Source organism: Apodemus sylvaticus, chromosome 16, assembly GCF_947179515.1.
Source record: "Apodemus sylvaticus chromosome 16, mApoSyl1.1, whole genome shotgun sequence".
In the NCBI taxonomy this organism is placed as follows: Eukaryota; Metazoa; Chordata; class Mammalia; order Rodentia; family Muridae; genus Apodemus; species Apodemus sylvaticus.
This window is the reverse complement of record NC_067487.1, coordinates 52,988,635-53,001,992: the sequence shown is the minus strand read 5'-3', so window position 1 is coordinate 53,001,992 and position 13,358 is coordinate 52,988,635. Positions and strand designations below refer to the sequence as shown.

General features: G+C 45.1%; 1 long non-coding RNA gene and 1 other non-coding gene across 2 annotated transcripts in view; one reads left to right on the top strand and one right to left on the bottom strand.

Moving 5' to 3' along the window:
* Window positions 1–8,596, top strand: part of LOC127666800 (uncharacterized) — a 71,901-nt gene extending 63,305 nt beyond the window's left edge. The window contains exon 3 of the long non-coding RNA XR_007973718.1: window positions 8,273–8,596. This is a non-coding gene — a long non-coding RNA (uncharacterized LOC127666800). The remainder of the gene's footprint in view (window positions 1–8,272) is intronic.
* Window positions 8,597–9,146: 550 nt separating this feature from the next.
* Window positions 9,147–9,342, bottom strand: LOC127667180 (U2 spliceosomal RNA). The gene has a single exon (XR_007973824.1). It is a non-coding gene; the product is annotated as a U2 spliceosomal RNA (small nuclear RNA).
* Window positions 9,343–13,358: the final 4,016 nt, after the last annotated feature.

The following is a 13,358-nucleotide window of genomic DNA, read 5'->3' as shown; positions in this document are numbered from 1 at the left end:
CTCTCTCTCTCTCTCTCTCTCTCTCTCTCTGTGTGTGTGTGTGTGTGTGTGTGTTGTGTATATTTATCTGTCTTGGATCTCTGTGCATCTCCTCTTGAAATACATATTCCACAGATCTCGTTTGGTTTCCTGTATCTCAGCATTTACTCCAGAGCCTGACATGTGCTTGGTGTCTTTAAAATATTCATTCACTGGCCAAAGAAATGAGTTGACACAAATACAAATGCTACCACTGGTTCTATCAAACACTCAGGCAGTGCAAGCGCCAGGCACAGTCCCTCCATGTTTCTGAATTATTGACTTCCTTAATAACATTTCAGCTGAGTCTTGAAGAGGCAAATGGAAACTTCCAGGCACAGGATGGAGGTAAGGGTGTCCCAGGCAGAGAAAGCAGTCCATGTAAATGCCCTGAGCTGTGAAACCCTAGGACAAAATCAGCAGCTCACAGCAGGCAAGGAATGGTAGAGAAGGGCCAGGAGATGTGTTCAGATACAAGCTGGAGAAGAAAATAGAGAAAGAGCAATGAGAGGTTGACAGGTGATTGGAAGGCTGGTCCATGGCACAGATTTCATGATTTAGCCAGCTCAGGGACGCGGGTGTCTTGCTGTGTTCATGGCAACATTTCTACAACCTGTGGCCACCCCTGGCAGTGCCCAGTGCCTGTTGTGACGATTATAAGTAATGACTAGCCTATAGCTTCTCTGGTACTTGGTCATATACTTTTGGAGGGTGTGGGTGTCTCTTTAGATGTTTCAGTATGAAACTAAAACTGAATGAAGTTGACTGCTCCCAGAGTGGTGCTGGCCCTAAACAAGCTGAGGGAGGAGGATCTGAAGAAAACGAAGGGCTGACCCTCTTGTGAGTTTGGGGGACTTTTCCTGCCATCCTACAGTAGCTGCACGGACAGCTGTCCTGGGTCTCCAGTGTGCTGACTCGTCCTGCAGATCTCCAGCTTGCAGGCCTCCGAGCTGCATACACTAATCCCTCTTCATAAACCTTGTCTGTACTTACGGAGGAACCATATGTCTCTCTGAAGACCCTACCTCACACAATCAGATCTTGATGTTGCGGTGAGGAGCAGAAGGGAATGGAGAAACAACCTAAGGGGCTTGGAGAGGAAGGGGAGGGGTGAGGTGGAAAGTACTGAGTGAGGGCCGAGGAATAGACAGACAGACAGAAGGCCCCCTCCCCCACTCACCTCCCGGCCACTCAAGGGCTCTGTGCTGGGAGTCTTGGGTGGCTGTGGGCTCCAAGTCAAGAGACAAGTTGAACAAAGGTCTTTCTCCAGATTCTAATGACAGTCCTCTTCCTTACTGCTTTAATGAGCTGCAATCAGGCCTCTGACAGACTTGGCAGATTTGGGACTTTAGAAGACAGGACCCAGACTGGGTTCATTAGTAGCATGTGTAGATGTTCTCACAGACACACAGACACACACACACACACACACACACACACACACACGCACGCGCGCGCGCGCGCACGCACGCACGAACCCCTCGGCCTTCCCAAAGACAAAACAAAAGAGTTTCCAAGTTTGGGCAAGTTCATTAACTGTTTTGCTTTTAAGCCCTCCTCTGCCACACTCTACTGCTTCTAGCAAGTGAGCGAGCAGTAGTTAGCAAGGAAGAGGAGAAAACATGGAACTGGGGAGGCCAGACTCCTCAGAGGGCAGCTGGTGGTGTGGCTCAGGGAAGTTAGACCCAGACTTATCTCCTCTCTGACTTATCTGTGGATCCCGAGGCAACTGCTTATCCCCATGCCCTGCTCTCTGTGATACAGGTTCCCTTGTGATGCTCAAAGGTTCTCTTGGGTCTATTATTTAAGGTGACAGATTCTTCATGCCAAGAAGGGCTCCTGGAGCATTCAGTGCTAAAAGAACAATTTCAAAATTTGAGGAGGGGTTTCCCTCCCCTCCCTTCTGCCCAATTTCTGACCTCTGTGGTCAAGGGACAAGAAAAAAAAAATGAACCACATTACCTGCTGTGTACAAACTGTATTTAGTCTTAAATTTGCCATGATTGAAATATTAATTGTCTCTTGATCTCTGTCTGTTTGCCTGTCTCTGTGTGTGTGTCTCTGTCTCTGCCTTTTTTGGTCTCTCTGTGTCTCTCCTTGTCCCTATCTCCCTCCCTGTCTTCCTCTCCTTCTCCCTTCCTCCCTCTCTCCCAACCTCTCTCCCGCCCTTCCCTCCCTTCTGCCACTGGGAAGGCCACCTGCAAACGTTAGGGCAAACATCCCAGTGGAGCTCCCCACCCACCGCCAGCATCCCCTTTGACCTTGGGCAAGCCTGCTACACAGTTGTGGATCACTGGAACACCTAACTTCTGCAGCAGGAGGGATGCAGAGCACTGGAGACTGAAAAAAAAATTATACAAACGTATCTCATAAGCCCCGAATTGCTCCACAAATATTGTTACAAATATTGCTCATTGTTAATGTCCTGAGTTATTGCCTTGCCCTTCCGGTTCTGTCCCAAAATGCAACTCCTGGCCCTTTGTTTCAGTGAAAGCTGGGCTCTTGTCTCGGGCAGTTTTCTGCTTTGGCCTGTGCATGAGCGTTTATATTTTCCAGGTGAGGTTTTAAGTGAGGCCAAGAGGCCTCTGGCTTTGCCTAACCAGGGTTCTTCATTCGCATGCTGATTCTCCTTTTGAACTCTGTGTATAGGTGAATTTCAAAGCCCAGGTTTTCACCCCACACTCCTATATGGAAAGAGGTATCCACAGGTGCCCCCAGTACTGGATGTTCCCAACTGTCCCAGAAGCTAACATTCCCCAGCCAAAACATTTGCAAATGTCTCTTGCAGACAATTGTCTACTACCACAGTGCACAGGGTCTTGCATTAAAAATGGCAGGTCACAGTGACCACAGAGAGAAAATATGACCAGAGCAAGCTTACTGTGGCTTCTTTTTAATGACCTAAATAAACCCACTGCTAAAAAAAAAAAAAAAAAAAAAAAAAAAAAAAAAAAAAAAAAGAACTGTGAGACTTACGCTAAGGAGCTGGCTCGGTTGCCTTTTGCAAACACAAGGACCTAAGTCAATCTCCAGAGCCCATATTTAAAAAGCCAAGCACGGTGGCATTTGTTTGTGATGCCAGTGCTAGGGAGGCAGAGTCAGAGAGGTCTGGGGCTTGCTGACAAACTCCAGGATATTGAGATACCTTGCCTTAAACATCTTTAGGGATGATACCTGAGGATTCCCTGTGTCCTCCGTACATTCGCGCACACATATACCCCCCTCTGTGTGTATCTACACACATATGAATGCACAGAAACACATGCATACACATATATCAAAATAAAAAAAAATAATTAGGAAACTAATTCTCTAACAGAGTTAAATTACAGAGAGGGGTCTTCGGGCCCAGACCACCAGAAGTAGAAATCTTTATCGAGACTTTCAGGATAATATTTCAAACCTGAAACTTGACATCGCATCCTTTTTAAAATAGCCATCAGATTGTTCAGATTTCTTTGCCTTCTAAAACAGAAAGAAATGAAAGAAACTTTGATGGAGAATCTAGCTATCTGGACACACAATTAAAAGTATCTCTGGACCCCCCACTGGATTAGTGTTTGAAGTTGGTTTTTTCTTGTCGCCTATCTCTCCATTTCCTTGACCAATTAATGTAGACAGAGGGCGAAGCAGCATCCGTGCTGTGCCTGCCGTTTCACAAGTCCAGTGGAATCAGGCCCTGCTTCTCCCTGTCTTCAGGGGGCCATGCCTGGGGCATCATTTGTCTTGTATCATTCTGTGGGAACAGGACTAAGGATGGAGGGGGTGAGAGGTGACAGAATCACACAACAAATCCCAGGAATCGGACTCCAGAGACCAGCATCAGGGTGCAGACCTGAGTTTATTGCATAGCACGAAAGCTTATATACAGTGTTTGAGCCAATCCCAAGCCCCTAAATCCTCAGCCAATCATATCTCACCACACCGCCACTCCGCCCCAGGGAAAGCTGTGCCTGATGAGGTAACAGAAGGAGCTGGGCAGTCAGGGCTTCCAGGAAAAGTAGTTACTGCCCTGGCTCCGGTTCCTTTGTGCTGCCTCACTGGTGTTCCGGGAGCCATCTTAGATCCAATGCGGTGTGTGGACTCTTCAAGGAGTCCCAGGAGATTGTGGCGCCTCCCTCGCTCTCCATCCCACACTTTCCTTCACAAGGTTGACCTCCACACGCCCACACCATTCTGACCTTCCGTGCTGTCTGGACGATGGCTCCTACAGGGGCTGGAAGTCAGCGAAGAGTTCCCAGGTCAATTCCCACACCAACTAGCTGCCAGCTAGAGTCCATTAGTGTTGAGGACTGGGAGAAGGGGGTGCAGTCTTACGTTCCTCCTGGCACCCTGGAAGCTGCAAGGGGCCAGTTCCCGGCTTGTGGGACACCTGGGTACCTTAAAGCTTTGGTACATTGATAGCAGTCATGTCAGAGTATCAAGTCTGGCTCCTTGAATCTTGGTAGCAGCTGACCGGGAATACAGTGACCCTGGATAACATTTTCTCTATATAATTGTAGCTCAGGGGTAGATGGCTTACAATCCTTAATGTCTGAATAAATCCATCTTCCTTCCTTCCTTCTTCCCTCTTTCCTTCCCTTTCCTCTCCCTCCCCTCCTCCCCTCCCTCCCTTCCTCTTTCTTTGACCTTCCTGACACTTTCCAGCCTGATAACAAATTGCTGCATCGAATTTCTTCTGTTTGGTTTACTTCAAGAAGCTTCAGTTTTCTTTACTAAACTGCTGGCAGTCTGTAGTTCAGAACACCCCCAGGATGCCCTGTTCTGCTAGCCAGCTCCTCTGTCTCTCTTATGAACTAGATTTGAATTAGATTAACAATATTTCCCAACCCTTAAATTCCCAGTCTCTTTGTACTTCCCGGGGTAACTACGTGACAATTTTGGCCAAGGAAATAAAAGAGTTTTCTGGGACTTAAAGGGACAGTTTTGCTTTCCTGGTGAGATGAAACAGATAGGAATGGAGTCTCTGTTTGTACTCTTTCCTATTTTGTGTAAATACGTGATGGCTGGGCCTGCGGCAGCCTCTTTGCATTCACGAGTCAACACACTTGAGAATCAAAGGGGCATCCTCTAGAAATGATGCAATGGAAACAGACCATCGGTTCATTGGGTGATGTTGAACATGGGCGTGAGATGCACACCATAGACCAGATTAGCCTCAGTTTAGCCTTCCTGGTCCATCTTTCAGTAGCATCCCTACAATAGCTGTAAGGGAGTCCCAGGACTTTCCTTGTACCCAGTTCTTTGGCATTAACTTCCGGCTCAATTTGTCCACCTAGGAACACTGGGCGCTGCTTTCCAGCTCTCATTAGCTGTCTTCACGTGCACTCAAGGCTTCTCCTGTGAAAGGAGAAAACAGATGCAGAAAACAGATAAAGGGACGTTCCCACAAACAAGAGAGAGTCACGAGATGGTGTGTCTGGACAGAAACCGACAGCCGCAGCCTGCCATCTTTGACCTCTCTGTTCTCATTTTGAATTGCCCTTTATCAAAAGCTCACCACACAATTCTCATTAGAGCCTTGGAGATAAGATGGAGTAGGTCAGAGAGAGATTATTTGGGTCACGGCCAATAATACAGTGAGTCAAGGGTCCTCCTCTCCTACCTTTTTCCTTTTTCTCTTCCCCCCAAACTTGGCTGAGGCACCCACGCTCCCAGGAGGCCGGAGCTGCTTCCCTGCTGTTTCTCTTGGCTAACGCCCTGGTGGGATAAGAAGCCCCGCCCCTCCCAGAGAGCTGCTCAGCCGCTGCCCTCCGTGCTTTAATTAAGTGGGCATCTCATTCCCATGGAGGGCATACAGCTGCTGTGCATTTCTAGTATCTTGAAGCCAAATCGGAATTTTAAAAATCCTTAGCATTCTCTTGCAGGAATCGTGCTTCTCCCCCACTCACCTCCCTGGGGCCATGGTTTTTTAGGGTGCCTGGTCAAGGGCGGAAGGAAGCCGACCCTTGGGGTCACATGCACAGGCCCTGTTAATGAGAGCCCTATTTGTGAAGAAAGGGAGGAGAGGAGGAGAAACCTCCTTTCTCTCCTTCGATTTGTTTTTTAATCAAATCAAATTCCTAATTACATTTGGCTGGAATGAAATTATGCCTCTGAAGAGCCTCCAGATGGAACTAGGGAAGTGACTCTACTGAACTCTGTGGCCATTTTGGTCAGCATCCAATGTTTTCTCCTGAAGGAGCTGCCAATGTGTGTCTTTGCGATGGGGGACAAAGGGTACCCCACCAACTCTCTCTCTGTCTCCGTAAGTTGACTGAGAGACTGCTTTACAGTACAAGCAAAGGGACTTCAGACAGGGCCAGAGGGTAGGACTCCTTCAAGTTTATCTTGAAGAAGAACATGAGGAGATATTGTCTCACAAGCCAGGGTTCACACCTGACCGACCTCTCCACAGCTGTGCAAGCCCAGGCAGAGGTCAACCTCCCCACCTCTCACCTTCTTCAGCAGCCTTCTAGATGTATCAGGAATATTAAGCCATATGGCTTCTGTAAGATGTTAACTTCCTTTGCTTCCTCAAAGAGAGACTGCTCATGGACCAAGCTGCAGGAAACGTTAAGGTACTCATTCACCTAGAACTCTTTTTGTTTGTTTGTTATCTTCTTGGATCCATTATTCTTGAGACTTTGTAAGACAAACAAGCAAACAACGCGAGCTGACTTAAAGAGAGTTCTCTCCTTTACTTGCTTTATCCCTAGCTCAGTCCCAGAGCCACCAATCCTGATGTTCTGTTCTCCTGGGCCTTACGAGTCAGTCTTCTGGCTATGACTGAGCCTCTCAATCGTTGTCTCTGTATCTGTATCTGTCTCTGTGTCCGTCTCCAACTCCCCCCAATGCGCACGCGCGTGTGTATGTGTGTGTGTGTGTTTGGTGTGTACAAGTGCTATTCAACACTACCTCGGGACATTGTTTTTTAACAAGGCAAATATAAGACAATTTATTGTTTGACTCTGAAAGCCTGTTTTTAAGGGATTCTCAGAGCTCCTCCTGTCTCTAGCTTCACAGTTGGAAGAGAGGGGAGATAGGAGGAGAGATTTGGTCATGTGTGGCAGAAGAAAGTTTTAGTAATCAGATTCCTGAAATGTATTAAATTAACTCCCTAATCAAAAGTGGAGGATATAAGGAGCTGGGGCGGTGGTTCAGTGAGTCAGAGTGCTTCCTCTGGAAGTATGAAGACCCAGGGTTGACTCCTCAGACAGGTGGGTGCTAAGCCTGCTGACCAGGTGGCCCAGCAATAACGGCCAGCATTTGGATCAGTGAGAGGCCCTGCCATGAGGCAACACGGCAGAAGCGAAAAAGTCAGCCGATGTTCCGCTGTGGCTTCTACGTGCGTGGACACACACACACACACACACACACACACGTGCATACACGCGCCTACCACCATCACCACATGAGCCCAAAGGAAGAGCGTGGAGAACGTGAAACTATAAGTTTTCACAGGATCATGTGCACCCAGCACCCAAAGGCAGCTAGACAGATTGGCATGTCAGAGGTACAGAAGTGGCAACTACACTGGACATTCTACTTTCCTGACAAATGTCATCCCAAGCATACAGACAGCTTCCAGAGGGGCTTGCACTGATGTCTACTTGAGGACAACTCTTTGTTAGTTTAGGACTCCCAACTGGAGTTCAGTTCCTCCGTTAGCCCAGAGTCTATCACTTGGAAGCACTGAAGGCAGAAGCTGTTTCATGTTCTCGAGAAAACCAGAGTTTCCACCCTTTCCCTTTCCCACCATCCTCCTCTCTCCCTCTTGGCATTTCAGATTGATGTGTCATGAAGCGTTACACTTTTATTTGTATTCCTCGAGGGTTAGGCATCAGACTCTGGGCTGCACAGATGCTAGGCAGGTGTTCTGTCACTGAACTGCACCCATATCCCAGCATCATGCTTCTTAATCAAACGTTATGAAAAATCCAATGGAGAGACCATTATATGCAGAACATAACTCTTGGGGTTTGGCTACTAGTCTGTAGCTTTCGCTGACTTAAAACAAAGCAACCACAGTCCTGTGTAATTAGTCTTCCTGTCCTTCAAAAATTCTAAGATCATTTTCAGAGTGTCACAGCAGATATGGTAGAGTGGCTTAGTAGACATCTAATCCCAGCGCCACTTCCTTTATCTTTATTACTGGGTCTGAAAGGCCACTAGTGTCCTTGGGTGCTTTAGACCCTTTCAGATAGGAATGGCTATGTTGTAGTCAAGACAGTGCCAGTAGAGGCCACAGGAAGTGTGTCCCTTTCTTTTCCAGGGGAAGGCTTTGGCATCCATGTTATTCCTGCCTGGAAGCTGACTTGAAAACAGGAAGCTCAGAGCTGTACATGAAGAACGATGGGACAGAAATGCACAGAGAACCTGACAGCTCCAGCCAGTGACTGTGCCAGCCCCGGGCTGTTGACCTCCACACTTCTCATTATTTGAGAAAAATGAAGTCCAGCTTAGCAGCTTAAGTCTCCTATAGTTGAATTTGCTGTTTTCTGTAACAAAACTTGTTCTTAAATTACACAAGTATGATCCCTGAGAAACACCATGCATTTGACATATTTCTTTCCTTCTGTTCATGAAGAACCATGAAATAAAGTATCTTTAAGCCTTGTTTTGATGGTCTACAGGAAGGATCAAAGAGGAAGAATTCGAGCCTGCCCACAGTCTCTAAGATTGGGGTTAGAGTGGCTTATATTGTATTGCTTACACTGCAGACTTCCTATTCCTTTGTACTGGGGGATTTTTCAAAATTTGATAACTAAAAAGAAGTTTGGATGAGACTCAAGTTTTTACAACATAAAAAACATGAATGGTTTCGGTTCTCAAACATTCCAGTTGAATGTTTGCTGAAGTTTTTATCTCGGGGAAACTATTTGCTGAGGTCCTAATATTATGTAAAAGACATAAGCAGGACTCCCCCAGAGGGGTTAGATTACTATTTAGCTTTATATTTCTTCTGGTGCCTCCAATAAATCATGAACTTCCTCAGAGATGTTAGAGGGCAGCCTATGTCTTTGACTGCAAATGACAAGCCATGAATAATACACATAAGTCTCTTGTGGAGGCTTCTAAACCACACAGCCTGTTTCCTTTGGATTCTGGCTTGGTTTTGGAACAATTGCTCTGCAGGCTGGCTTCTGATGAACTGAATAAACTGGACGCTGATCACTTCCTTTTTATCCTTGAAGTCAAGACTAACACTGGGAAATCTCAAATGCTAACAGGTAGCTGCAATTTCCAAAAATGAAACTAGAAAACCCCAGAAGAGGCAAACGTGGGTTCTAATCTTTGTAACAACTCCTACACTTGATCTTAGCCAAAAGGCCGAGAAGCGATTGTAACAACTCCTAAGAGCAATCGTTGTTCTTTATAACTCCTAGAGTATCTAGACTTTAGTCATGTACAAACAAATATTTATTTTATGGAAAGACTGAGAGATGAATGGGTAGGTAGATAGAGGATGATGGATGGATGAACTTCCATAGGAAAAAATTTACAGAAATAGAGTTGCAATGTTATAAATAATCACCAAGAGTGGAGGCAGTAGTTACTAAAAGCTTGTTGACAAAGTTGTAAGTCTGAGAAGCTTCATAAGAAAATGGCAAACAAGGAAGAGAAGAAGTTGACATTACATAGCACAAAGAAAGCAGAGGAGGCCCATTCACTCCGAGGTAGGACAGGGCCCTATTCTGATGAACGTTTTCATTATCTTCCTTTCTTCCTTATCTTTGGTGAGTTCTCAACTGAACAGTGCATACTAACCACTAACTCAATAAACGTGATTATTTGGCATCCTGCTTGACCAGCTTTCTGACTCTGTCTTCAAATATCTCATTAATGGATTCTGAAGTTCCTTGACTAGTCTCTGTGTAAATCATCTTATTAACATTTCTGACCACTCCCTAAGTTCCCTCCCGTTCTGTGTGATTCCTCTACATCCGCCTGCTTCTTCACACACCTTGTCCTTCCTCTGTGTTTCTTCAGGTCTGCTGCCTCCTCGGATCTCTACCCCCCCTTCCTCTTTCCTTTTCCTGCCTCACTCCCCCAGTAATGTCATCCAAAGATATGACTTCAGATGTCTACTTTTTGTAAATTTTCTCCCGTGTGTCATTTGTCTTTGACACCGAAGTCTCAATTAGAAATCTCCATTTGCCCATTTACGAATTGAATACTTACATTTTTATCATGTATGAAGTCTGTTGCCAAAATTGATTACACCCAGGAAAATATAGCTTCATTTAGAAAAATAAAAGTCCAAAGGAGAAATCAGAAGTACACTGATGCATGATACAAAGGTACAATAAGACAAGATAACCATTGACACCATAGAGGCCAGCTCTCTTAGAGACTCTTGGGGAAGGCTAAGTGGAGGATTACCCAGCTCATGTGGCAGCAAAGGCATCTCAGAAATAGAGAAGATCAAAGGTATAAGGACTCAAGAACAAAATGTTGACCAATGAGCACTTGTGGTTCCTGAATGTACTTTCCCAAAATATCACCTCCCATCCACTTAATGATTATTAAGATCTAAGTATTTTTCTGGATGCTGCCTAATCTTCAGATAGCTCTAAAGATAAATGTGAGTCCCTCTGTTTACACATGAAAAGACTCCATCTGCAAAATGATTTCAGATACTCCATTATAGATGGTGGTCACTCAGAGTCAGGGCTGAACAAGTTCAGTGACTTGAAATAAATAAAGGTAGACTCACTACAAGGCAGCTTGGGTGTGACCTAGGCGTACAGGGATAGGAGCTATAGGCTAGTCTCAGAGAAAGCTATACTAGCCATGTCTGCTAATATAGGCCTGTAATCCCAGCTACCAAGGAGGGTGAGATGGAAGAATTACAAGTGCAAGGCCTGTCTGGACTACAAAGTGAGTTCAAGGCCAAGTTGGACAACCTAGTAAGAATTTATCTAAAAAATATGAAGTGTTCAGAAAGCCGGAGCAGTAACTCAGTGGTAGAGCATTTGAATTGCATACCTAGAGCCCTGAATTCAATTTCCCAGTAAACAGCATGCATGTACACACAAGCACATGCCCAGGCACAAGCACACACACACACACACACACACACACACACACACACACACAGGGGGTAGGAGACAAGGGTGCACTAGAGCTAGGCCTAGAAAGCCTCAGAACCAGACAGCTACATCTTCCTTCCTTCATACAATCATCTGTTATCACAGATGTTCTCTCTGGCCACCTTCTCCATCTCCTCTTCGTCTCCATCTGAAGCCTGGCTTTCTTCTCTTTCTTATCATGATTCATGGGAAGATGTGGTAGCTCCAAAATAGTTTCCTTGTTCCTGTGCCCCCAGACCCCAGCACCCTTCACATCTAATACCCACAAGGATTACCACAGTTGGGTCTATTAATTCTAAATGTTCATAGAAGACATTCTCAATAGCACAACTCACTCCTAATCACTCCTAATCCCATTGACTATGATCAGGGATAGTGGGGGATTCATTAAATGAAATAACAAACATGGCTTCAAAATAGCCTATTTCAAAAAAAAAAGAAACCACAGACCAAACACACTTCTTTAAATGTGTCTTTGGATCGTTGACTTTCTACCTCAGGTATTTTGGGCAGATGTTTTTCCTCTATCTCACAGTGCTTTACTCAGATTAAGTATATCAAGGCACACTTAAGAAAGTCTCTTTTAGGGTTGGAGAGATGGCTCAGTAGTTAAGGGCATTGATTGCTCTTCTAGAGGTTCTGAGTTCTGTTCCCAGCAACCACATGATGCTCACAACCATCTGTAATGGGATCTGATGCCCTCTTCTGGTATGTCTGAAGACAGTGACAGTGTACTCACATACATAAAAAAGGTTTCCTTTAATTCCTTATTCCAGTTCACAACAACAGCCAGCACCTCTTCCCCTCATTTAATATTTGAAAGCAAACATCCTGTATCTTCCTTTCTTTAATACTCCACCTATTGCCCTTATGGTTTCCAAAGTGAGATGGATCATTTTTCTATCTCAAAAGCTCATCCAAGGTTTGCAATAGTGATCATCAGCACCTTTAAACCAAAGGGCCACAACAGCAGGTTGTGTTCTGCATGCACAGCTCAAAAGTGAAATTGATAGGTATAGTGGTTTGCAAGAAAATGGCTCCCATTGGCTCATAAGGGAATGGTACTATTAGGAGGTGTGGCCTTGTTGGAGGAGGTGTATCACTGTGTGGACAGTCTTTGAGGTTTCAAATGCTCAAGCCAGGCCTAGTGGTTCATTCTCTCTGCCTGCTGCCTATAATCAGGATGTAGAACTCTCAGCTCCTCTTCCAGCAGCACCATGTCGTCCCTGTGCATCACCTTGCTCCCCACCATGACAGTGGACTAAACCTCTGAACTGTAAGTCAGCCCCAGTTAAATGCTTTCCTTTATAAGAGTTGTCATGGTGATCGTGTCTCATCACAGCATCATGTTTGCCCCTGTGCTGCCATGCTTCCTGCCATGATGATAACCAAACCTCTGAACTATATGCCAGCCCCAATTACACGCTTTCTCTTAGAAGACTTGCTGTGGTCACGGTATCTCATCAAAGCAATAAAACTTTAAGTAGGATAGTAAGATTGAGTAATCTATCTTAGGATGGATCAAGACAAATACAGAAGCAATTATTTCTTATTACTGGTAAATTGTGACTTACTTTCATGGCAAAAAAAAAAAAAAAAGACTATTAGCCAATTCAGGACAAAAATAGAGAATAACCTTTCAAAGCCAAGAGATGGCATCGAAGTTTGCCTGTTAGTTAAATATAAACCAATAACAGCCAGAAGGGAGCGAGAGGAAAATGTGTAACTTGAAGTGACGCTGGCAAAAAAGGACCATTAGCTGAACAGAGGAACCCTCTAAGACCAAGGCAGGTCTTAACAAACAGGAATAACCAGTCTGCATCCATGTCCACAGAAGTGTGCTAACAGCTGTTTAATGTCTGGCCTTGTGGCAGGAGGAAATAGATGAACTTATACCAATTCTGGAGTATGAGAGCTTTGCCCATGGCCAATTTCAAATACCCAGCCTGGTCTTTCCAAGTAAGGAGTCAGGAAGACGCACTTGGCTTGAAACTCTAGGAAAATGAAACTTAGGTCTATCCCTCTGTTGGGCTGGTCCTAGCTTCCTGGCTGTGACTGTGTCCTGTACTGGAAGAAGTCTCGATGAAATGAAAAACCCCTTGTCTCAGCCAAAGAAACTTACCCTGGGATTTTTCTTTTATTTTAAAATAAAAGCACCCTACTTAAGATCAAACACCTCTTCCATCTTGCTGTTAATCAATGTGTGATGTAATACATATTTTCACAAATGTGCAGAACAGACTTTACAAAGGACGCTGGAAAACG